Source organism: Vanessa cardui, chromosome 9 (genome assembly GCF_905220365.1).
Source record: "Vanessa cardui chromosome 9, ilVanCard2.1, whole genome shotgun sequence".
Lineage (NCBI taxonomy): Eukaryota > Metazoa > Arthropoda > Insecta > Lepidoptera > Nymphalidae > Vanessa > Vanessa cardui.
Window position 1 is genome coordinate 1,687,849 of NC_061131.1, and position 25,625 is coordinate 1,713,473.

Below are 25,625 nucleotides of genomic sequence, written 5' to 3' on the forward strand. Positions count from 1 at the left end.
ATTTAGTTTTCGTACATTATAATTACGATAAATAAATAGTAACTAATTTCTCACATTCCAGCATCAATGCTTAATTTGAATAAAGAACAGATGATAATAATCTAATTATATACATTATTCAATCATTCGGGGGTAAATTAAAAATCTGAAGTTATTATATTTACAATATAATAACAGGAATTTCAGGAAAAAAATAAGTAGATATTGACTAATATGTATAATGGTAAACAAAAAAAACTTTCTCGTAAGTATTTATATTATATCGTAAGTATTATCTTTAAGGCGCCATGTCACCACTGGGATATTACATCCTAGTGTTTGTAAGCACTGGGATGAGAATCTCGACTGATGATTCTGAGTTCAAATTCGAGCAATTCATCTTGTGTTCAGTGGTGAAAGTAAATATCAATGCAATCTAAACGTGGCGTATGAAAAACTGCCACCATACAACTACCCGGATTGAACCAGGTTAGCGGGGTAAGCAACTCTTTGCCTACGATGAAATGCTAAAAGATTTTACTTTACTTTTACCTTGTCTTTGTGATTGAATATATTCATATTATCACTAGACGAACGAATGATGGATGAAATATCGTAATTGAAAGTTATTGTAAGAATCCATAATGTGTATAATTACACCGACAATCATTATCATTACATAGTATAAAACAAAGTCGCTTACCACCGTCTGTCTTTATGTATGCTTAGATCTTTAGAAATACGCAACGGATTTTGATGCAGTTTTAATAGATAGAGTGAATCGAGAGGAAGTTTTTTGTATATAATACATAAACAATATAGTAAAGAAACACTGATAATTTTAGAAGTTTCAAGTTTGATGTCGTAAATAAACAAATTCTATAGTATATTTATTATCAGCATTGCACCCGTGCGTAGCCGGGTTGCTATTGAACTATAGAACACAACAATATTAAGTATATCTTTAATGGTATAGGTTGGCGGACGAGCATATGGGCCACCTGATGGTGAGTGGTCACCATCACCTATAGACAATGACGCTGTTAGAAATATTAACTATTCCTTACATCGTCAATGTGCCACCAACCTTGGCAACTAAGATGTTATGTCCATTGTGCCTGTAGTTACACTGGCTCACTCACCCTTCAAACCGGAACACAACAATACTGAGTACTGTTATTTGGCGGTAGAATAACTGATGATTGGTTGGTACCTACCTAGACGACTTGCACAAAGCCCTACCACCAAGAAAAAAGAAAACTGTTTCGTTAAAGAATATTCTATGAGTGGATGATAACTACCCATTGCACAAAGCCCACTACAATATTTACCGGCACCTTCGCGTTTTAAGTAATAACAGACATCGTTGATGTTCCGACAGGCAGGCCGCTTCCACCGTATTACTTCGTAGTATTACCGTGGAAGCGGAATAAAAACAAAAAACTATTTCGCATTTTATTTATACGTTATATGGAAGGTACACGTGCGCTCAATGTACTGCGTGACTTTACCCCGTAACGATTAAGGCGGCTTTATTTTCTCAACTCGGTTCGAGTAATTCTTTAATAGTTTAAATGTTTGTGAAGTAAATTATCATAATTTAGTTCTCACTCAGTTGCCCGTCATGTGTTTGGATAATTATGATTGTGTAATAAATCACTTACAAGTAGTGTTTATGTTGATTTTGGTAAACTCGGTTGTAATTTATTGTTTTCGCTTTTCGATTATTATTTGTTTATCTATACTATATATTATAAATTCAAAAGTAACTGTCTGTACTGTTAAAATCAAATTAAAAAAAAATTGAAATAACCTTTGACAAGCTCTTTTGAATCGTCGTTTTACAAAACTATATAAGTGACAGCCTGTAAATTTCCCACTGCTGGGATAAGGCCTCCTCTTCTATGAAGGAGAGAGTTTGGAATATATTCCACCAAGCTGTTCCAATGCGGGTTGGTGGTATGCACATGTGGCTGAATTTCGATGAAATTAGACAAATGCAGGTTTTCTCACGATGTTTTCCTTTACCGCCGAGCACGAGTTGAATTATGAACACAAATTAAGCAAATATATATAGTGGTGCTTGCCTGGGTTTGAACCCGCAATCATCGGTTAAGATGCACGCGTTCTTACCACTGGGCCATCTCAAACTATATTAAGTGAAGCTAACACTGGTTAAAGTAGATTCTCAAACTAAGTAATTACTCATTTGATTTGACACTCTAGGACTATATTTCTTACAGCGCCATTGTCTATGGGCATTGATTACAAACTGGATCACTTACAATAAGGTGGTCTATTTGCTCGACCTATATTATAAAAAAAGAATATGCTCCGAACCTCAAAAAAAGAAGCCCTTTTACAGGATATTAATATACTTTTATATTTTAACAATGACAAAACCGGAGTTAAAATAATAAAATAATTTATGAAAAGTACCTAATGAATACGAAATGAGGGCTTTTAATATAAGATGAGACGAAGATGTAAACGGGGCTTTATTAGCCTATTTTATACAAGTCTGAAAGTTGTATTAGGTATCAAACATAGCATGATCTACTGGAATAAATACAGTTACGCATGGTACTTGTATTTTATAAATTGTAATAAAAGAAAAATTATATATGTATAAATAACATTATATTAAAAACTAAAAGAAAAGTAGGTCTATTATATAATTTAAACAAAATATTACCGTAAATAGACTAGACTAGGACAACATCACATACATTACTCTGATCCCAATGTAAGCTAAAGCACTTGTGTTATGGAATATCAAAAAAAAACAACGGTACCACAAACACTCAGATCAAAGACAGCATAGAAAAATAATGAACTTTTTCTACATCGACTCGGCCGAGAATCTCACCCGGGATCCGAAGTGTCTTACAAATGAAAACCGGTGTACACATTACCTGACCACAGAGGTCGTTATTAAAAAGCTTTATTATTAAAGATAACCTATGGATAAATAAAGGCTTAAAAGTTCTTATTATAATATATATAAAAGTAAAGTAAAGTAATAGCCTGTAAATTACCCACTGCTGGGGCTAAGGCCTCCTCTTCCATTAAGGAGAGGGTTTGGAACATATTCCACCACGCTGTTCCAATGCGGGTTGGTGGAATTTTGATGAAATTAGACACATGCAGGTTTCCTCACGATATTTTCTTTCACTGCCGAGCACGAGATTAATTATAAACACAAACTAAACTCATATATATAGTGGTGCCCGTCTGGGTTTGAACCCGCAATAATCGGTTAAGATGCACGCGTTCTAACCACTGGGCCATCACTCAGCTCATATAATATAACAATAATTATGTGAACCTAAAAGAACACTTGTAAACAGAATAATGTTTTCTATGTTTTTAGTAAATCTCAAAGATAAATGAAAATACTATGTATGTGTAAAAATACAAATACATATTTTTTTTGTTTATTTATCAATTATAATTGAACAACACGAGCCATTCGCAATTAAACAATTATTAAGAGAAATTTATATTAAATAATTGAGCTAATTAATAAGTTTTTCTCAAGTTACAATGTTTTGAGGTTTTACAATTGATTAGAAAAAGTTTTGGAACTAATTTGATATTTACTTTACATTTCTATCACATTAAAATATTGTTATATTACAAAGAGTCGTGTATTTGTGTACAAGTGAGGAAGTAGGAAGCAGAGCCAAGTATGAGAGCGTATACCGTGTGCTATATCGATATACCGACACCAACAATTTGTACTACGCTAATTCGCTCCGCTAATAATTGATAGCGTAATTTAAATCAATTGATTTCAAAAATGGCCAAGATGACCCAGTAGTTAGAACGCGTGCATCTTAACCGATGATTGCGGGCTCAAACCCAGGCATGCACCACAGTGGAATACGTTCCAAACCTTCTCCTCAAAGAGAGAGAAGGACTTAGCCCAGCAGAGGGAAATTTATAGACTGTTGTTGATTTCAAAAAACATCTTTAGTCAGCGTTGTATAAAATCGACAATTTTGTATATTCCTTCACGATTTTTTAATAATTTAAAATAACATATTTCAAGCAACTTGGCTTAAAAAGACGATTTTCACTAAAATTCGAGTTAGCGTAGTATAAATTGTTGGTGTCGATATACGTCGGCCTTACACCCAAGGCGCGCCAGTAGACATCTCACATCAATACACACTTTTTCTATATATTCAGGTTAAGTAACGATGGTTTTACCTTCGCGAAGATGGAGTGTATACAATATTTTAACCCTTGATAAAGTTCCCCCAGAGTACGTACGGAAGCTTGGGTAACTATTTCCTAATTTATTTTACACTAGCGACGCCCCGGCTTCGCACAGGTGATATACTGATACTAAATCACGGAAGACATCACATTTGAAACATTAAAAATTATCAGTGTTTCTTTACTCTATGGCCGATATTAGTTACAAAAACTTTCCTCCCAAATCATTCTATCTATTAAAAAAACCGCATCAATTTCTTGGCGTTGTATTTTTTAAATGTTAAAAAAGAGTAACTACTGAGTTTCTTGCCGGTTCTTCTCGGTAGAATCTACTTTCCGAACCGGTGGTAGCTTCACTTAATTGTAAAATGACGATTCAAAAGTGCTTATAAAAGCCTACTTGAATAAAGTTTATTTTGATTTTGAGTAATTTTAAAGATTTAAACATACATAGGGACAGACAGCGGTAAGCGACTTTGTTTAATACTATGTAATGATGATGATTAGTTACGCTCGCGACATCAACTCTTAACTAATAAATACGAAGGTTTGTTTCTTAAGTTTTCAGCGTTAAACTATTCGGTCGATCGTAATCAACTCTATATATATAATAAACTCAACTCAACTCTATATATATAATTAAATTGCTTTTTACTAAATGAATATAAATGCACGGTACATATACTAAAACAATCTTTTTTTTAATATTTGGGCGTCGGTTTATTTCGACTAATCTGCGAAACGCCTGGATCAATTGTGACGGGATCACTGGCAGATATCTGATTGTAGCTTTTTTTGACAGAACATGTGAACTATTATGGGCTTATGCATTTTTTTAGATTTACAAACTTAAGCAACTGGACTGATTTTGGTGTTTGTTTAAAAATTTAAGTTTCTGGGTGGTTAAAATACAATATTACATTTGATGATCTCCGTGGTCAAGTGGTGTGTACACCGGTACGGTACGCCACTCCGAGGTACTGGGTTCGATTCTCGGCCGAGTCAATGTAGATTATCATTAGTTTTCTATGTTGTCTTCAGTCTGGGTGGCTGTGGTACCGTCGTTTATTCTGATTTTCCATAAAACAAGTGCTTTAGCTACTTACATTGGGTACAGATTAATGTATGTAATGTTGTCTCATATTTATTTATTTAATATGAGATTAAACCCACTTAATTCTCTTAACAAAAATTTATAATCTTCATTTCACCAGTACGAAACCGGGGCAACCAGTCTAGTCTAGATTAAAAAATAACATTACAATAACACTTTTATTCAATTTCCGACTCGACCTTCATCAGCTGATTTCTTTTGTCGCGTCACGGGCACATTTTGTGTGAAAATTTTCCCTTTAATGGTTGACGACGAAAAAGTGCTTAGCACTGCGACCCTTTTAGGTACAGATGAAAGTCGCTAGATATTTTTACCGTTGATATAACAGGTCTTCACAAATAAAGGCAACTGAAAAACTGCTTTTTAGTTCGGCCACGGCATAACACTCAACGTCAACGAAGTTTTAATAATCGTTGTACTATGAATTAAGTATGTTCTTTCTCTTTCTTTCATTTGGTTCATAGAATAAACATATGACAGTTATTCAGACAAAGGATGAATGAACGTATTTTTAGCCTAACTTTTGTATGTTTACCTAAGATTGATCTGAATGTAAGTATATTTATATAGATAGGTAATATGTCAAATCGAAGAAGTGTTCTCAAATATTTCGATAAAAAATGCTGTAAAATTAAACGTGGTATAAAAGTAGTAAGTAATAAATAGATTGCCATTTTTTGATTCGAAATCGGTGATTTTTTGCTTCCAGTAGGTACAGATACATATTGAGAGATATTTACTTAGAAAATGAATATATAAATAAATACCTCTAAACTCAAATTATGATGTTGGTAATTGAAATACATGCCAGCACATAAAACATAAGACAAATCCAAGACTCCGAAAACTTAAGATGCAAATATAAGAATAATAAATATACACAAAATTTTAATCGTTATTAATTATTTAAAAACAACAGCAGTTACGGCGTCTTTATTAAATATTTAACAAAATATTTCATCGTTTGTAGTATCAGTACAATTCTAAACATTTGATACTCAAAAGTACAAGTAGGTCACGATAACTCGACTACTGCACCATTTCGCCAAAATTCATTTAAATGTTTGTAAGATTCTCGGAATGGACATTCTAGCAAACGATTGAATAGTGGTTGAATGCTTATTTTATATGGGTATGCAATCTTTATAATCATTATGATACATGGGCCAAACATAGAAGCAATGGAGAGCCTTGACTCTTAGGAAACGGGTAGGAGAATATACCACGCAGCTCCCTGTATAATGTATATTGCATATGGCAACACTATAATATTATACTTGGTGATATGGCTTTGTGCAAGCCTGCCTGGGTAGGTACCACCCACACATCAGATATTCTACCGCTAAACAACAGTACGCAATATTGTTGTGTTTGGGTTTGAAGGGTGAGTGAGTCAGCGTAACTACAGGCACAAGGGACATAGCATCTTAGTTCCCAAGGTTGGTGGCGCATTCACGATGTTATATTGTATAGTTAATATTTCTTACAGCGTCATTGTCTATGGGTGATGGTGACCACTTACCATCAGGTGGCCCATATGCTCGTCCGCCACCCTATTCCATAAAATAAAAATATAATCTGAAGTTACCACTATATGATCCAAAGTTATTTCGTGAGTTTCGTATGATTATAATGAACCATAATGTCACGGTAATGTATCTGAATCATCCTCCTGCCCTTATCCCAATTTTATCTTCTTCTATACTTCTTTTTCTGACGTCACCTCATAAGTAACATTCTTCCCAGTATCGTCCTTCACACAATCCACCCATCGTTTCTTTCTTTGGTCGTCCCGTTCCTCTATATCCATCCATGTCCATGCTCAAAAACTCCCTCACAACATGGTCCCCATTCCTCTGCATAACATGGCCATACAAAGACTGCCGGCTTTTCAGAATATCTATACCAATTTTATAAATGTGAAAGTAACTCTGTTGAACAGATTTAGGTGAAGTTTTATATGGTAAGAGTTTGAGTATAGGAAAGAGTTAGGCCTCTTTTTTTAATTCACCCCTTGAGGGCGTAAAATAGGGGGCGATGGTTTGTGTGCTATGGAAAAAGTTTAATAAGTTTCGTGGGGGTAAAACTGCAGATCCAGCTAGTACTGTCAGATAGCTCTTTTTTACAAACTATCGGAAAATCATAAAATAGAAAAATCATTAACTTGGATAGTTGTTTCACTAAAATACCGACTGGTATTATTAGATAGTAACATTTTATATGGATATATTTTTATATAGAATACTTTTTTGTACATGTCACACTACTTTGTATTGATAAGATAATATAATGATAGTATTATAAACTAATTACTTATACAATCTGATCATATAAAAATATTAACAAACTGCTTTTAAAACTCATAACAGTGATGAATTACTCGGGTTAACTATTATTCGTACCGTATGAAGTATAGTTAGTTAGTTGTTAGTACAGTTAGTTAGTACAGTTGTGTATATATCACATGTTATATCTATTCAATTATATACGATCATTAATTAAATTGAAATTATTTCATAATTTACGAATTGTTCCATTGTATTTATTTATTATTTCATCAAATAAACATGTATCAAACGTTTTAATATAACAACGTATATAATAATTGGCGTCTAAATAGTCACCCTGAACATATTTATAGAACCTCTTTGTTACTTATATAAGACTTAATTATATTAACTAATACTTATAATCGTTCTTTTATACAATTTATTTTGCTGTAATCTTGTTATCTACTAAGGTACTTCGGCTTCATACTTCTATACTAATAATATAAATCTGTCTGAACCAAAAATCTGAAAAAACATACACATTAGAGCTGTAACTATACACTAATCTTAGAAACTGAGTTGGTATGGTTCTTGTGCCCTTACTACTATAGTATTACTGTTTGGCGGTAGAGTATCTGATGAGTAACTGTTAGCTATCCTGACGGTCTTGCACAAAGTCCCACCACCTAGTAAATAGCAGTTACATTACTTCCTGACTAATTCATTTCATTTAAATTCTTAATATAATATTCGAGACAAATAAAATAAAAAACCCGCTGAGTTTTTTCGCCGGTTCTTCTCAGGTCAGGGGATTTTCTATTCCGAATCGATGGTACTCTTTCAATTGACCATCAATAAGGAAGTGTAATACTTCTATATAGAATAAAGCAATTTGAGTTTGAGTTTGAATTATATGTTGAATGTATATGTATGATGAAAACATCGTATGGTTCCAGTGAATTAGAATAGAGCCACTTCATCTCAACCCGTCAGTGTCGTGAGAGCCGACTCAGGGAATTTTTGTTAAGTGCATCCATCAATCGAGTACTTCAGCGAGTCGTTTGGGAACCGTCTATATTACACATACGTATAGCCGTGATGTTCGTCTTCGCTTTGCATATCTCGGAAACAAATGAAGGTGTCAAAAATTTCAACTGAACGTCTAAGACGTTACCTATTTGAAAGGTCGATATTATTATGCGTAATTTCGTATTTCCTATATTTTTATTTTAATCTCTATGTTAACATTTCGTATATAACTTGTTATTCCGTGGCTTTGCTCGCGTTTTAAGGATTCGTCATCAGATCTTAGACATCAAAAAGTCACCATCATCCTTCCTTGGGTTTCACACATAATGAAATTCATCAAATTCAGATCTGTATTTGGCTGTGAAAAACAAAGGACAGACAAAGTTACTTCCCATTTAATTATATTGGTGATGATTTCAAAACAGGATCCCGAAAGCATTCGAAATGCATCTGTTGCTGATTTAAATAAATATATATGAATATATAGCGCATGTGTGCGAAAGGTTGTTCTAAATTAAGTTCTTTGGTGACAACTTAGTAATGAAACGACCTCCTTCTTAATAATTATTTGTGTTTATACCATAATAAATATTTTTACATAATTATAAATAATAAAAAACTAGTGAGTTTATTCCTCCAGTTTTTATGAGGATATTTTTCGTAGAATAGAAGTATTCCTTACAATTATATTCATTAATGTAGTTGGGATGGCCCAGTGGTTAGACCGCATTCATATTAATCGACGATTGCGGGTTCAAACCCAGACAAGCACCACTAAATATTAATGTGCTTTATTTGTGTTTGTAATCCATCTCATGCTCCCACCGAGCAAGAGAACAAAAGGAAAACCTGCAAGTACTTAACTAAAACCGTATTAGTTAAGTATCCTCAAATGAAGATGCCTTAGCCCAGCAGTGGGAAATTTACATACTATTACTACATTACTGTAATAACTATAATCCAGACTAGTTATAAATTCAATCCTAAATTCAAGGAACTTACCTAACCTACAGTTGTATAGAAGAATTCGCTATATAGAGATAAGGTTACCATAATAATTGTACGACTCTTTTATTTAGATTGGATTCATGTTGTATTTATTTATTTTCTTCGTGTAGTGTATAATTCAGTACAAAGTAAAGTAAAGTTAAATTAGACTATTAGATAATGAGTGAGCGAAAGCTTATCAATTAAATCCATCTAAAGAGAAAAAAAATAATAGAATTCCCTATGTGATATTTTGTGCTTCGATTAAACAAGCTACGCCTATTCTTGGCAATAATAATACTCCTATTTTCCCTCCAGTTATCAGGGTTCTATTAAGAGTAGAGCCGACAATAGCCCAAGGGGTTTTAAGGGCTTTATAATTCATCCTATACACGGCAGTTTAGGTAAACATTTTGAGAAATCGTATATCGAATAAATCCAGAGCATAGAGTGGAGTACAATATACTCCAAATATTACTTAAAAGCAAAAAGCCTTTACCCCGTAGACATTTAGATGTAGCATCAGCAAAATTCGTAAAACCGATTACATCTGAGTTAGGTACGCTATCCCAAATTATCAATATTTATTTCTTATGTGAATATGATCTTTATACAAACGTAATATCATATGACTTAACATATTCGTCAATTTGACACGTCGATTTACATGCACTTATAGTAAGACACAAATTAGATGTAGCATCGGAAAATGCAATGGAATGAAAATAAAACCGATTACTGCCGATTTACACAACCAATAGAAATAGCTCCCTATCGCGCCATTTGACGCTATTCGTCGCTATAGATTCACGCGTCAGAGAAAGCAAGTGCATGTAAAACTACGCGTCAAATTGACGAATATATTAGGTCTTATGATATTAAAAGTTATTACGTTTGTGCAAAGGTCATATTCGCATGAGAAATAAATATTAATAATTTGGGATAGCGTACTTAATTCGGATGTGATCGGTTTTACGAATTTTGCCGAAGCGACATCTAAGTTGTGTCGTACTATACTTCCTTGAGTTGAACTGACGCGGGAATCTATAGCGTCGAATGGCGCGATAGGGAGCTATTTCTATTGGTTGTATAAATCGGCAGTAATCGGTTTCATTGAATTTACCGACGCTACATCTAAGTTATGTCGAACTTTACCTTCCTTTTTAGACTTTATTTATTATGATTTTCGTTCTTAGTATATTAGCAAATATTCGTCAAAAGATATATAATCCTTAGAGACGGAAACATCACAAGTGTTGTGATTTGTATTCAGTAGTACTCATAACTCAGCAAGACTTTTCTGACAACTGTATAAAAAATTTATAGCGACGTATTTAGTTGTTTTTTTTTTTTGTGAAACTTTTGTATTACTTCGATATACATTAATCTCTCTCCCTGACTGATATATAGATGCGAGGTAAATTATTATTTTGTACATGGAAAAAAATATACGTAACGTAAATTTTATATTTCAACATTTTAATTTCCAAACACGGCTTGAAATAGTTTCTCGTTTTTTTTTCGTCATAAATTTTTGTCGTTGATTTATTACGCTTTTATATGTTTTCAAGAATAATTAGTGTGAAAAAACATCGTTCGGCTTTTTATTGTACATCATCCACCACCATTTAACTATGAGGTGACATATCACCAATTTCAAGAAAGAACATACATATTGATTGATACACTTCCAAAAGAATGTAATTTAAATTGCATAATGTATTTTCTAAACATTTAAATGACATGAAAATGTACTTTTTCAATAGGCTCTTACAAGAATTTTCGAATCGTCATTTTAGTAATTTTTTTAACGAATATAAATATTTATAGATACGTGTTTAAATGCTTAAAAAATATGCTGTACAGAGGATAGTCCTGTAGAACTTTATTGCAGATTGGCATCTGCAATAAATTTTATTATTAATAATACTCTTATATTTTATCCTCCTCCTTATTAATAATACTAGGAGTATTATTGAAAAAAAATTGTAAAAAAAAAATAATAATACCCAAAAACATATTTGGTCAAAGTAAAAACATCATAAATCATAATTTAATATCCAATACCGATTAAATTTAACTAAATCGAGTTGAGCCCTTATGTAACCCAAAAAGGCAAGTTAAACAACCGTTTATGAAAATAAGCCCCGCGGGACAGAAAGGCTTCATCCAAGTTAATTGGACCGGATGTTCGTAATAAAAGCTTTGAATTCAAGGTACTTTTGGTAATTTAAGAATTAAATTATGTCGCGTATCTTCCCTTTCTTTAGAATGTTATTACATTATACATTATTATACTTGTTTACATTTAAACAGTAACACTAACAGTCTGTAAATTTCCCACGGCTGGGCTCAAGCCTCCTCTCACACTAAGGAGAGGATTTGGAACATATTCCACCACGCTGTTCCAACGCGGGTTGGTGGAATGCACATGTGGCAGAATTTCAATGAAATTAGACGCATGCAGGTTTCCTCGCGATGTTGTTGACGATGAAATAAGCCACCTGATGGTAAGTGATCACCACCACCCACTGTTAGAGTATACCTACATACCGTAGTAGTTATACCCTAAGAATAATTTACCATTCCCTACTTCACCTTCTCTTACCACCAACCTTGGAACTAATATATACACTTGTTCACTCACACTCCAGATAGGAACACAACAATACCGAGTACTGCTACCGAGTAGAAAACTTTGCACAAAACCTTACCACTAATATATTAAGAGAATATTAAGAGTGGGTTGGGTAACCTACCCATATGGTCTTGCACAAAACCCAACCATAAAAGAAAGAACACCTAAGTCCTAAGTGGGGATTAGTGGAACACATAGATATTAACATATTTTATTATTTATTTAGTATAAATTTTCAATTCAAAATTCAGTATTGTAAGTGTTAGTAAGATAACACATAAAGATTTTACAGTTTCGGCATTGCAGGTACATACACTTTAAAAAGAAATTCGAATCTTACCACAGAACACAGAGCCTAAAATGCTAGAATTTATAATATGCGATGACGGAAATAATTGTAAAACTTATGGGATACACGAATCAAAATGGCAGTCCATGATAAGTTGGTTATCAATATTTCAAGAGTGAAATACGAAATGAAATCTTACAGTATTGCCATGCCGGACTTGAATGAAGCAAAAAAAAATATTTATTTATACATACAGAAAATAAAAATAAAATTATGTCAGTAATGTAATAAAATAATGATTTTTTTATTACTTTAAATCTGATATTTAGTGACGAATCAAATTAATTTACATTCCAGTTAATAATACCAGTAAATATTTATATATTCGATGTAACAATACGTCTACGCCGTAGACCCTCTACGAAAAGTTATGTACTATACGTACAACCCAACAATAAACGGAGTTATTTTTAATACCTTTAAAATAATTAATATATTAAAAATCAAGACTCATTTCTTGATTTTTTTTTTAAATTACACTAGTTTCTGTTCGCTGGTTTGTCCGTATTTATCGGAAAGGATGTCGGAGTGCTTCCCTGTCGTATTTAATATATACCCCTAACAGCATGTATGTCAATAAAGTCAATTTCAGTCATTACATAATATATAAAAAGCCGAATTAATGGGGAACATTGACCTTAACCAGAGAGGTTCCAATCTGAAGAAGTATCAATTGTTTTAAAGAGTCGAATTACTATTGATTTTATTCACCTTTTCAACCGACTTCCAAAAGGAGGAGGTTATCAATTCGTCTGTATTTTTTTTTTTTTTTTTTTTTTTTATGTTTGTTACCTCATAACTTTTTACTGGGTGGACCGATTTTAATAAATTTTTTTTTGTTTGAAAGGTAGTGCTTCCCGTGGGGTCCCATTTTTTTAATTTTTTTTTCCGATGATGTTATCCATGTGAAAACGACATAAGTCTTAAATTTGCATTATGTATATGCGCGACAAATAGGTGAATAACTGAAAATCACGTTAACCAATTTTGATAATTCTTTTTTTATTATAAAATATATACTTCAAGGGTAATTTGGTGAAAGTTTGGTAAGGTTCTGAGCACAGGATCCATGACAAAGTAACGGAACGGAAGGGAACGGAACAATTCTGAGGAGCACGTTAGCGATACTCGGTCGAATCTTTTATTTATAGGTTATTTGGATATTTGAGTCACCTTCCGTAATGTGGTTATGTTTATGTTATTATCATAGTCGAATATTATAATCAACTAGCTACCCACCCCGGCTTCGCACGGGTGCAATACTGATACTAAATATACTACAGAATTTGTTTATATACGACATCACATCGCAAACTTCTAAAATTATGAGTGTTTCTTTACTATATTGTTCATGTATTATATACACAAACTTTCCCCTTGAATCACACTATCTTTTAAAAAAAACCGCATCAAAATCCGTTGCGTAGATTTAAAGATATAGGGACAGAGAAAGCGACTTTGTTTTATACTATGTAGTGATGGAACTCCTATACGGCTCGCAGTTAGGGTGCGATATGGGGCAGAATTTCTTACTATCTTTAATCAAATTTTGTGTATGTGATGTGATGTCATATGATGACGAAATATAGTTGGTCTTTTTCAAAGTTTTTTTGCTGAGTTCGATTACAGCTCTTTCGAGGGATCCTTGTAGTTTACGCCGCGTGACGTATTAAATCCGCATTTTCGAAAGTCTATTTTTGCTTTATTCGCAAGTTTCCTTTGAAATTGTCCTCGAAGTAGTTTCTGACTCATATAAACGGAACGCTTAATTTATCCATATTAAAAAAAATTAGTTAGTCAACATCAGCTTCACTTAAAATCAAAAAATAAATAAAATTTTAACAAAAAGAAAAACCGACTTCAAACAAAACACTATTTTAAAACAAATGCACGAAAAAGTAAAAAAAATAATTGCGTATTCAACATATTTTTTAGAGTCTTCCTAAGTTAAATGAAATGAAAAATATTAGACTACTTAAAAGTCGAATAACGATTATATCATGTAGTTATAATTATTGCTATATTTGGAGTCGGTGTCAGCCAATAAAACCCTACAGTATATCTATCAAAAAACAATACGAGAATACTTTAACAAATATGTTTTTACAAATTACCTTTTACATAATAATATACTGGATCAATCAAGGGGCTCGTATCGCTTCTTTCTTTTGATTGTTGGGGCAAGGGCACCGTGGCTGACACCGGCTCCAAATATACCAATAACTATAACTACATGATATAATCGTTAATCGACTTTTAAGTAGTCTAATATTTTTCATTTCATTTAACTTAGGAAGACTCTAAAAAATATGTTGAATACGCAATTATTTTTTTTACTTTTTCGTGCATTTGTTTTAAAATAGTGTTTTGTTTGAAGTCGGTTTTTCTTTTTGTTAAAATTTTATTTATGTTTTTCCATGACAACAGAACAGGGCACCATTATTCGGGGTTAATGGCATTTATAACACCTTATTACCAACAATACTTATTACTTAGTATTGAGTGACTCATTAACTACAGGCATACAGTACATAACGTCTTATAACAGGCACATTGAAAAGGAATAGTTGATAACTCTTACAGCGCCAATGTATAGGGATGATAATGGGTAATTACTAACCATCAAGTCGTCTGTTTGACAATCTTACCTAAAAGAAATATAAAAAACAGAGAAACCTTTAACTTCATCGTGTTAAAACATAATTGAATATTTATTTAAAAGAACATTTATTAATCTTATTATTTAAAATTATACATAGAAATAAAACATGAACAAAGGAAAGATAAAAGAACTAGTAGTACCAAAGGAAAATAACTGCTATGATTCATGCTTCCTTCTAATCGAAATCTCACTGACTAAGAGAATGAGAGAACAATCAAGTTCTTATTATTTTAAATTATTTTTACTCTACAATGATAAACAAAAATATATGACATAAAAGAAAGTTCATAAGTACGTTCAAGAATCTGCTAAGTTTCTACTTGACCAATATTATAATCAAACCTGTAAGCTTCCTCTTTCAGTTCACAACTGTTATATTGAATCAATCTTATTTATATCAATACTTGAATACCAAATATCATGGTATTTTATTTTAAAAAGAGGTCAATGACTCTGAAATCATTGAAATGCATTGAACAATCGCGAAAAAAGATATAATACAGTAACGAAATATTCCTCCAAAATTCCATAACATAATAAAGTATAAATATAAAACGTGAACATTTAAAATTATCGTATATATATTTGGTATTTATAAAAGGGCAATGACACTTAATTCATTCCAAAGTTATTGTCCCAAAATATACATACAAAACAGAATAAATTGAATTTTATAAACAAGATAACTCTGAAATCCTACACACAATATCGGCTTTAAAAATAAAATAAAAAATACTGTCATAAATGACAATATATTAATAACACAAGGCTTAGGAATATTTTATTTTAAGATACATTTGTAACGGAAAATAAACGTAGTATTATAACGTAGTATAAGTGTTTTATAATTATATTTTCTTTATAGTAGTGCTAAGTAGAAACGACTTCGAAATAAATGACAAAAGAAAAAGTTTCGAAGTTATAGTAACAAAACAAAAACTATTTATTCCATTATCAAAATGACCTTTTATTCAACAATACAATTATGAAAAGTACATATTTGTAACAAAAATGTTATTCTTAATCCCTCAATAAATTATAATTGTTAATGATTTATCAAATGGGTATCAATATAATGCAGGTAACATTATAAAAAAATAAAATTATTTTTTATAAGTATACTTAATATATACAAGTAATCAATGTAATAAACCAAAAAAAATCAAACTACATAATAACAATTATTACTAACCTGAATAAAACCACAAATTTGTTTATTGAAATCAAACATTCACTTAAAATTATTTATTCGAAAATCTCTTCACGGAATAAATACACTCGTTCATTTCACAATCACAGTCGCGTAAGAGAAAAACTATGAAAATCCAACACGTCCTCTCGCCTCGACGGTTGAGGGTAAACTGCGCGACTTCTGTTCTTACTGCACAAGTTTAACTTCGGCTGCAATCGGTAAAGCTCGGGTGCAACACCAAACAGTATTATATAGCTCTAAGGCCTTCCTAATTGAGTTACTAAACAACAAAAACTTATGCATAGTGAGCGAGATGAGGAACCGTAGTATTTAGAACTTTGTCACAAATAAACGGACGAGTGTAACTATTTTGATCAATGGTATGTAACAAATATGAACTAAAATTAATGTAATCTATGAAATTATTTATTTAATATATATTTTTATTAATTACACCAAAAGGTACATCACATACATTACTCTAATCCCAATGTAAGTAGCTAAAGCACTTGTGTTATGGAAAATCAGACGTAACCAAGATGACGTAGAAAACTAATGATAATCTACATCGACTCGGCCGGGATCGCACCCGGGACCTCGGAGTGGCGTACCCATGAAAACCGGTGTATACACTACTCGACCACGGAGGTCATCAAAAGATGATTCAAGCTAATAACTGAAAGTCAGAATATTTAAAATATAATCTAAATGAGTATGAGTATTGGGCGCTACATATATTATAGTACCAGTAGTTACGTTTTAGAGATTGGTAGTCACGTGTTAGGCAAAATAAGTAGCCTATGTCCTTATTTGGAGTTCAAGTTTGCTTTATACCAAATTTCATCAAATTCGGTTCCGTGGTTTGTTCGTGAAATAGCGACAAACAGACAGACAGATAGTTACTTTCACATTTATAATATAGATGATTCTTCGATATAAATAAAAGTACGTGTTTGTTTGTTATATTTATTAATAGTCATTTTTTTTTAATTTGACAATCAATACATATAAAATACAAAGAACAAAACCGGTACTACGCGACAGTGTGCTATACAAAATATCGGAAAACTTTTACGATATCAATACTCGTGTACACCATAACAAATTACAGTACAATGCGCACGTATGTCCCTCTGCTTACAGTCAAGTATAAATCAAGTGCCTATTGATATGAGCAGCGCTATTCTGTAAGCACCTCGTATCCCATTCGTGAAATGTTCAGAACCGACCTACTATATTACTAGCGGCATGTCCCGGCTTCAGGGAGACATAAGAAGTTTTTATATTTTTAACCTTTTTTATTTTATTTATTACGAGTCGAGATGGCCCAGTGGTTAGAACGCGTGCATCTTAACCGATGATTGCGGGTTCAAATCCAGGCAAGCACCACTGATTCATGTGCTTAATTTGTCTTTATAATTCATCTCGTGCCCAGCGGTGAAGGAAAACATCGTGAGGAAACCTGCATGTGACAAATTTCATAGAAATTCTGCCACATGTGTATTCCACCAACCCGCATTGGAACAGCGTGGTGGAATATGTTCCAAACCTCAAAGGGAGAGGAGGCCTTTAGCCCAGCAGTGAGAATTTACAGGCTGTTGTTGTTGTTATTTATTACTTATGAAATATCTTGTCCTTATATTTCAACTTACGAATAAAAACCTTAAATTATATACTAAAACCTTTCTCTTGAATCGCTAGCCATTAGTGAAAATCCCATGAAAATCTGTTCTGTAGTTTTGGAGTTTATTGATAACATATAGACTGGGGGCTTTGCTTTATAATATGTAGTGATTTTGGCACTCGTATGCTTTGAATGACACATTTATAGTGAATGCCGCATATTACTTTTTGTCTTTTCACGACCTTATTCATAGTGAGCTCATCGGTATCATCGGCAAAATTGGTTAAAAGTATCGCATCCGAATTAAGTACGCTATCCCGAATTATCAATATTTATTTCTTATGTGAATATGATCTTTACACAAACGTAATAACTTGTAATATCATATGACAATATATTCGTCAATTTGTCACATCTATTTACATGCGCTTGGTTTCTCGGGTTGAACTGACGCGAGAATCTATAGCTACGAATAGCGTCGAATAGCGCGATAGGGAGCTATTTCTATTGATTGTGTAAATCGACAGTAATCGATTTTATTGAATTTATCGATGCCACATCTAAGTTGTGTTCTATACAGAAGTAGGTATGATGTTTGGCAAGCGTCAAGCGTAGCTGTCAAGAACACCGAGATAAAAAAGTTAGATTATCTATTTTAGTTTTATTGTTGTGCAACACTCTATTCAGATATATAAATCAAAAATCAAAATCAAAGTATACTTTATTCAAGTGGGCTTTTACAAGCACTTTTGAATCGTTATTTAACAATTAAGTGAAGCTATCACCGGTTCGGAAAGTAGATTCTACCGAGAAGAACCGGCAAGAAACTCAGTAGTTACTCTTTTTCAACATTTAAAAAAATACAGTCATGTTAGTTAATTTTTGTTAATACAATTATTAAATTAATATATCCTGCCTGGAAGTCAACAGGTATACCTTGCCCCAAGAAAGATTTATTGACTTTGCGGAGTCGGAAACTTGGCGTTATAAGCTTATCCTTACTTCTAGTGCATATACAATTATTATCACTGATTTTATCAAAGTTATCAATGTTACTGTGAATATACATGATATTGTTGTAAATATATTGCGACGCAACAGTGAGTATTCCTACTCTGTTAAAAACATCCCGAAGAGAGTCTCTAGCTCCAAGATTATAAATAAACCGAATTGCTCTCTTTTGTAAAATAAAGACAGATTAAATGTCTGCAGCGTTACCCCAAAGTAATATGCCATATGACATAATACTGTGAAAATAACCAAAATAAACTAAACGAGCGGTATCAATATCAGTTAGTTGTCTAACTTTTCTAACCGCGTATGCTGCGGAGCTGAGTCTCCCTGTTAGGGACGACAAATGGGGACTCCACTGAAGTCTGAAATCCAATTCTATTCCCAAGAACACGGTAGTATCGGCTACATCAAGCGGGCCACCGCTTAAAGATATATTATAATTTTGCTTCCTAACATTGGGTAGGGTAAAAACTACACATTTTGTTTTTTGAGTATTCAAAACCAAATTATTTACATTAAACCAATCTTGTATCCGTGATAAGGCACCGTTCACATCGTCATAGTCAGTTTTTTTCCTGTCAACCTTAAAAATCAGTGAAGTATCGTCAGCAAACAATACTATATCACAAATACCTTTAACAAAGAAAGGAAGGTCATTTATATATACTAGGAATAGAAAGGAACCCAAAATTGAACCTTGTGGAACACCCATTTTTAGCGTAGATCCAGTAGACTTTATTCCATTAATGAAAACTTGCTGGATTCTTTGACTTAAGTATACATAATCTAAGCTTTTAATATTGTAATCATTAGATTAGTCAATATCGTGGATCAATGTGATATTTTGCGATTGAATCCTGAAATAATTTTCGAGTTTATTATTACAAAATAGCTCTACCTGGGTAGGGCTTTGTGCAAGCCCCCCTGGGTTAGGTACCACCCACTTATGAAATATCCTACCGCCAAACAACAGTACTAATATTGTTGTGTTTTGGTTTGAAGGGTGAGTGAGTCAGTGTTACTACAGGCTAGTTCCCATCTCATTCACATGAACATCTTAGTTCCCAAGGTTGGTGAATGATGTAAGGAATGATTAATATTTCTTACATCTTCATTGTTTATGGGTGATGGTGACCACTTACCATCAGGTGACCGATATGCTCGTACACCAACCTATAACATAATAAAAAAAACCTGAAGGGAAGAATCAAATTGAATCGCTAGGGTGGATAGGCTTATACTTATAGTATATATTTTGCTCCAGCGTTTTTATTGATGAAAAATTAGTGCTTTATGTTATACCCTCTTTGGGGTTGATTTGAAAAGGCCTTAGTTAACTACCAATGTTTTTTCCCCTCAATTCAAGACAATTATTATAATGGGTTAGATGTTTTAATCACGAAAGCTATACATAATCGGACGGAGTAACGTCAAAGTTATATCATTGATATGGAAATAGTTGTGTCTTTGTAATGATCCTCATAACATCTTTAAGTTAATTAATACAAAAATAATTAATGTATATATCTCAATGAACTCACAAGGCCATCTAGAATATATCTATGTCACGAAGAGACTGTTTTAAATAATATCATTAAACGTGGTGTAGTATCGAATTGAGACAACCATGTCTCATAATAATATGTACACAGTTTTGTATTGTAAATAAATGAATATTTTCTTTTGACAAATCTATTCTTTATAACTTTTAAGTGCGATTTTTGAAGATATATCATACAAAATCGTGTTAAAAAGTCAGTGGTTTCGGGTATAATGAACCTAATAATAATAGAGTATTACATACAAGAATCCTAAACTCTCCTCATAAGCCCTTGCCATTAAACCATCAATAAAATAAGAAAGTATAAACTGAAGGTAAATAAATAATAAGACAAAATTAATATCATGTTTGTCTTTACTTTCTCCTAACCTTTAGCCTATTCATAAGTATAGTAGTATAGTATAATGTAACTTATATAAGTAGTAGTATAGTTATATAAGTTTATTATGAATGAAAAGTAAATAATGCCTTATTTTTTAATTCTATAATTATTTCTAGTACTGTTTCAATTCAAAGTAGTCGAAATACAGGTACTTTATTGAAGTAAGTTCGTACATGCAAATTCGCATTTTACAATGTTAATTAACGCACACATCCAGTAGTTTACTTTTCATCAATCATAAAAAATATACAACGTAATAAATTGATGTATGTTTTGTCATTATGTAATAAAATAGAATAAGTTTAGTGAAGTTTCCCACGCAGAGTTGGCAACAAAGTATCACAAAGAAAACAGTTCACTAGCTTCTCTTAGTTTAGATTTCTTTTTCAAATACAATCCGCGCCGGCAACTTCGTTTGTGGACTTTAGACTTGGAAATACAATTTTGGACTATCTTTTGGAAAGAATCTTCTTTCTTAGAAACGCAAGAAGACTTCTAATGATTATTAGTCGTTTACCATAGAGATAGAGAAGAATCTTTACAATAGCTAATATTACCATTACGTATTTTTTCTCCTGTGTGGAGGTTTTACACATTTGTACAGCAATTTTGGCGCGATTGGATAACAAACATCTATCCATCTAAACTTTCACATTTATAATATTAGTAAGAAGTAAGATAAATATAGCAGTCTAATAGAACAGTGACACATCGATTTTTCTCTTTCTGACATCAGTAATTTGACATTTGATAGAAAAGGAAAAAGCATCGTGTATACGACCGTATACACACATGACATTATATATGAAGGATTCGTTGTAAGTTTCAATTAATATTTGTACAGTCATCAATAAAGCTAAAATTTTGTTTGCGATTTTGTTTGGAAACAAAAAATACAGATATCAAATATGCCATTAATTCAAACATTATAAAGGAAACTTCAAATATGTTAAGCCTTGATTTATAAATTGAGAAAACCAAAAATTATACAGCTTGTATATTGTTCACTTATTTAGACATCCATCATATATTCTACTAAACACCAATAATTAATATTATTATATTCCGATTTAAAAGGTTGGTGATCCAATAAGGCACTAGGAACATCTGGCTGACTTCTCAAACTCAAATTGCTTTTTTCAATATAGAGGTATTACACTTTCTTATTGATGGTCAATTGAAACAGTACCACCGGTTCGGAAAAGAAAATACCCTGACCTGAGAAGAACCGGCGAAAGAAACTCAGCGGGTTGCAAGGCTTTATATTACAAACAGACACTCCAATTTTATTACATGTTTAGATAAATTAAACATCACTACTATAAGTCAATCATTCACTCAAAATTAACAAAGCTTGATATTCTAAATCAATATCAAATCTCTGTATGGTCTAAAGCTGGTTTACTTAATTCAAAGACTATTTTAACAAGCAATTGAAGGCTGTCAAATCTGTCTAGTGTAGTTTGAAAATAAATGGAATACCATAATATCGTAAACATGCATATCTAATGCTCAGAACGTCTGGTTTGATACAAATTCCACCTTATTTTCTACTGCTAAACAGTAGAACAGTTTGGTTCCGATTTGAAGGGTGAACGAGCCTGTGTTACTACAGCCTTAAGAAACATAATTACTTAGTTCTCAAATTTACCGAAATTGTAAACAATTATATAAGGAATGATCAATATTTTCCACAGCGACAATGTCTATATGTATTGACGATATAACACTTAACATCAACTATACCTTCAAATTTAGTTGGTGGTAGGGCTTTGTTTGCGTCCGTCTGGGTAGGTACCAACCATTCATCAGTTATTCTACCGCCAAATAACAGTACTATGTATTGTTGTGTTTCGGTTTGAAGGGTGAGTGAGCCAGTCACAAAATATAGTCATATAATACAGGCACAAGGGACATCACATGTTAGTTCCCAAGGTTGGTGGCACATTGAAGGAAGAAATAGTAATATTACTTACAGCGTCATTGTCTATGGGTGATGGTGACCACTTACCATCAGGTGCCCTATATGCACGTCCGCCAAACTATACCAAAGAAAAATCAAAATATTATTAATATAATACTTCAAACTATTATGAATTTAAAAACCCAGTACGATTGCTATGAAAAATTAATCCTACCTAAATGAGCTAGCACATAGCTAACCAAATTTCTAAGTATTACTATTTAATAAAATAAAATATTTGTAATTTTTGAATATGGAACGACCAAGCTATATTATGTATTTATGTCAATTTTAGTATTAAATTATATAAACAAAGAGAAATAATTGAATCAGAACGCTGAAATTAACTTTTAGACAATATTTTGCAAATATTTTTTTTTCTTGTATAGCTTCGCTGACGTAATTGCTTAGCGCTGTGAATTGTTCGGATTTAAGGAAACTCATTCGAAATTACGTATAAGGAAACGAAGCGGGTTTGGCAATTTTTGCGAACAGGGTTCCTTGTACGAACGATTACATTGAATGGGAAGATAACTATCTTTTTATGTTGGCAAGAACATATTTAGGGATGATATTGATCTAATTATTGTGATATATTAAAATTTCACTCTGACAAACATTAGCTCGTCAACTTTGCAAAACTATAGAATACAAGTTTCGAAATTTTAAACTTCTCTGTTTCATAAGTTCAAATCGTTTGTAAAAAATACGTTGGTAAAAAAAGGCATATTATTCGATAGAATATTTTATACTGTATTTTTTTATTTTGGTAATCACTAAGTTTATTGCCGGTTCTTCTCCGTAGAATCTACTTTCCGAACCGGTGATAGCTACACTTAATTGTTAAATGACGATTCAAAATGGCTTGTAAAAGCCTACTTGAATACACAAATACAGAAACTGCCAAATCTTAATTCATTTCGAGCGCGAGGTAAACAGCTTGCTTTTCAAAGCAGATATGTGTCTAATATAAACATCTAAATGGCTAATGAAGCTTGAAAGAATAACCTGACTTTTTTTCCATACCTGTTTGTCTAGCCACTAGATAAACAAGGCTTACTACTCAAGGCTTATCATTATTCCAATATTATATTGTTACTAATTCCAGGAATGAGCGTAAAGCTCGACGACGATTTTTTTTTGATTTCACTATAAATTGAATGCCACATATTGTAAATCTACGTACAAACTCTTAGCACAAATCATCATCAACCATACATATGTAGTTTCAATTGGATGATGATGAATACGAACCCAAAAAAAATACATATACAATTAATCCGATCCTGTCGGATTGCCATCCCATTGAACTTTGGGATTCAAGTATTGGAAAGAACTCATTTATTTTCGCACACAGTTGTGTACTATAATATGTGCTGAGACTATATGACTGAGATGACATCCCATCATCGATGTCTCTTTTATATTTTTATAGGTAAACATTTATGTTTGTTTTTGGTGACCCTACTCAAGTACTATTTATCGAAAATTATACGGAACCAGCGAAGTTTGTGTCCCAAGTTTTATGGACAAATTCAATTAGAGTCAACATCTGTTATTTTAGAGTAATAAATATTATTTATATTTATTTGAATGTCTCTATATATTTTCCAATTTTTACTTTACCATTAAAAGGCACCGTTTACAAAACTTATTATTAAAACTTTTGTTTTCTTATCTTAGTTTTTATCAATTTATTTAGTTTCAAAAAGTAAAAAAAAAATGAATTTATTTTCAAAAAGTCGAAACGCTTGGCCCTTGGAGTAGTGGTGCAAAAAGCTTCATCAAAAGTATAACACCTCGCCTCATTGCCTCCACTGGTGACAGGAGGGCTGGTTCGTTTTTTGCCCAGAGGATCGGAATTGCGATTCAACGAGGAAATGCTGCTAGCATTCTAGCCACCATTCCACGCGGTCAAGATTTATACAGCAACTAGTTTTAGTTCATACTTGTATATATTTTATGTTATTAATTCTTATGTTATTAATTCTTATGTTAATAAATATTTCTTTTCAATTTCAAATAAATTAGTTTCATAATTCATCATGTTCGTCAGTGATGGTAAAATATAGTGTAGAGCAGCGACGTGGAATAACCTTCAAGCGTTCACATTCAAACGACGAGGATGACTTACATCCCTTATTTCCCAATCCAATCATAACAGGTATTTTGTTGCTGACCGTACAGGACTTTATTTATCACAGGAATTTATTTCGATTTTTTTGGTCAAACTTTTGTTACAGTTCAATAAACATTAATCTCTGTTATTCGAGTTTTGCAACGCGAAAATCCTGTTACGTTTAGAGTTTTAACTATAATAAAAAAACTACACATTGATTCAACAAAAGTTGTATATCATACTGGTACGATGATAAATAACTTTTATATAAAAAACAAACGAAACAAAAGTATTTATTAAACCTTATATACTGCCATTGTGTTGCAGAAACTCTTTGTCAACTCACATATAAATACATATTTTATTTAATTTTTTTTACGAAGCCTACATAATATATTTACATGTTGGAAAAGAGTAACTACTAACTTTGTGCCGGTTCTTCTCGATAGAATCAACATTCTGAACCAATATTGAGATTACTTTTAAAAAAGATCTGTAAAATTTATATTCAAATATTG

General features: G+C 32.3%; 1 protein-coding gene across 1 annotated transcript in view; it reads right to left on the minus strand.

Moving 5' to 3' along the window:
• LOC124532271 (acid sphingomyelinase-like phosphodiesterase 3a) overlaps positions 1-25,625 on the minus strand; it is a 129,549-nt gene that overhangs the window by 103,162 nt on the left and 762 nt on the right. The window lies entirely within an intron of this gene.